Source organism: Phycodurus eques, chromosome 23 (genome assembly GCF_024500275.1).
Source record: "Phycodurus eques isolate BA_2022a chromosome 23, UOR_Pequ_1.1, whole genome shotgun sequence".
In the NCBI taxonomy this organism is placed as follows: Eukaryota; Metazoa; Chordata; class Actinopteri; order Syngnathiformes; family Syngnathidae; genus Phycodurus; species Phycodurus eques.
The window spans coordinates 676,194-678,618 of record NC_084547.1 but is presented as its reverse complement, the minus strand read 5'-3'; positions in this window follow the sequence as shown (position 1 = coordinate 678,618).

Sequence of the window (2,425 nt, the reverse complement as noted above, 5' to 3'; positions counted from 1 at the left end):
TACGAGTGATCTGAAAGCCCTGCTTGAATTCCACACACACACACACACACACTTATGCCTCCCACGCTCGGGAGTGAAGCTTCACATTGGAGTGAGTGAGAGAAAAAGAGAGACAGGCGGCATGGGTGCTGGTGGTGGAAACTTCCTTTCCAGTCACCCTGGCTCGGGTGGGCTCAGGCTGGACGCAAGCCCCCCCCCCCGCCTCCGCCTCCACCGCGAAAACCTCTCCATTTCTTTTTTAGCCAACAGCGGTCGCACTACAGAAGGGAGCAGAAACGAGAGTACGGGCTCTCGTTCTGCAGGTGTGGAGGATGCAATTTGTTCCCCACCCTATTATTTGTGGTCCAATTATAAAACCGCTATTTGCCTCCTCCACGCTGACCCTCAGGGGAAGATTGCGTGGATTAAGGCGAAGGTCACTGACACACACACCGCCGCATGTGCGATGTGGTGGAGGGGAATGTCAGAAAATAGTTTGGCGAAAATGTGTGCTGTGGTGCACAGCTCACACGAAACAATGAAGAATGGAAATATGGAACGACGCAGTTTATCATTCAAAACGGCCACTAGATGGCCACAAAGTATAGAGGTAAATATTATGGTCTGGTCAAACTGTCTTAATATTTAAAACACAAAATAATAAATAAATAAATATATTGAAATATATATATATATATATATATATATATATATATATATATCAATATATATATATATATATATTTCAATATATATATATATATATATTTCATATATATATATATATATATATATATATATATATATATATATATATATATATATATATATATATAACTGCACTACACAGATGTTCAAAAACTGTACTTAAAAATGCTTATTAGATATGTGTATTGTCAGATTTGTATCAGCCTGTGTTCCTTTTAACGTTGATGGTTAAAAAAAAAAAAAAAAAAAATTAGTAAAAAATTGCAAGGTTTACTGTAGGAGTTTGAACGCTAGAGGTCGCAATTGATTCATTTCGAATCAGTTGAGGAGCCCAACCGCTTTCCCCCCCCCCTCAGAAGCTTTTGAGCGTTTTGCTCCCTCACTCCAAACACTGTGAAGATGAAAAGAGAATTGTGTTTCTGGAGGAGGAGGAGGAGGCCGGCATGAGACAAGTCATACTTCACTAGGGGCTCATTGGAAATGAAAGAGTGCAGTGGCGTCTGTCCCCCCCCCCCCCCCCCCCCCTCATGATGTCACACAGCGCCAAAAGCGAGATGTCACACCTCCTTGGCCAAACCATTTCTTTTTGGACCTTTTTTGAACCCTCTTGCGCAATTCACACGAGTCAGTATTTTGCGGACACAGAACAAGCAAGTCCGACGCGCCGTTAAAAACTTCACTGGATGCTACTTGAAATCAGAACCCCTCAGTTTACTGGGTGATAAGGTGGCGGCGGCGCATTAGCATTCTGCATTGTGGCTCACTTGAGATGGCAGCCGAGTCCTCATCACGGGATATTGCGGCGAGTAATATTAAATATGCACACTTGAAGTAGCCTGCCAAGTTTCAAACCAAAGAGGATTTATCCAGAACGTTTTATGATTGGACGGGATTCCTCGAGCGGCGGCACGATCGCGTTGTTGCCTATTGCTCAAATTAAATTGGAGGCTAATTTCAACAATAAGAGACAATGGAGTCCCATTTTGTACTTTATTTCAGAAATCCCAGCTACATCGCGGAAAGCTGCGGTTTAACGCGTTTTTATATTTCTATGTACTTTTACAGCTTTTGACCAGTTTCTTGCGGCTCTTACGTCCACGCCGCTTGATAACGCCCGTTGCCAGGCGACCCGGAAACACTCGGAACGGACTACACAATTGCCCCTGATGAAAACGCTCCATATAAACACCTCAATCGGAATAAACAGGCCAAATTTGAATGAAATTTCATTTGGTTTCACAGGGATGGAATTGTCCTTTTTCCAAAACTGATCAGAAATACATTTTTGTCATGTTAACCATTAATCCGAATGTGTGATTCTCCGCTCTGTCTGTGCGCGCTCAGTTTTGACGAAAATGTGCGGCGAGATCATCGTTTACACACATACCTGTAAACATGGCGGCCGAGATCTAGTTTTGAACTGCTTGTAACTTGTTTTTAATCAAGCGGGTGTTTTGATGAAAGTGTAAAAACAATTCCAACTACTTTGCCCATTACAGGACGGACCTCCATCTTAATAAAGGATGTGACGTATACGCCAATGTCCGCATGTATACAACTCAAGTGGAATAGACACACGTGAAGAAACTGCTTCGAGTGGCAACAAGTGACTATAAACTATATTTGAAAAGAATTGCTGAGGGCAAGGAATAGGCACGAAGTCCCACGAAGAATAATGCTAATGTAAATTATATTTTTAGTTTGTAAACATGAACTGAACATTAAACCGAGAGTTTGT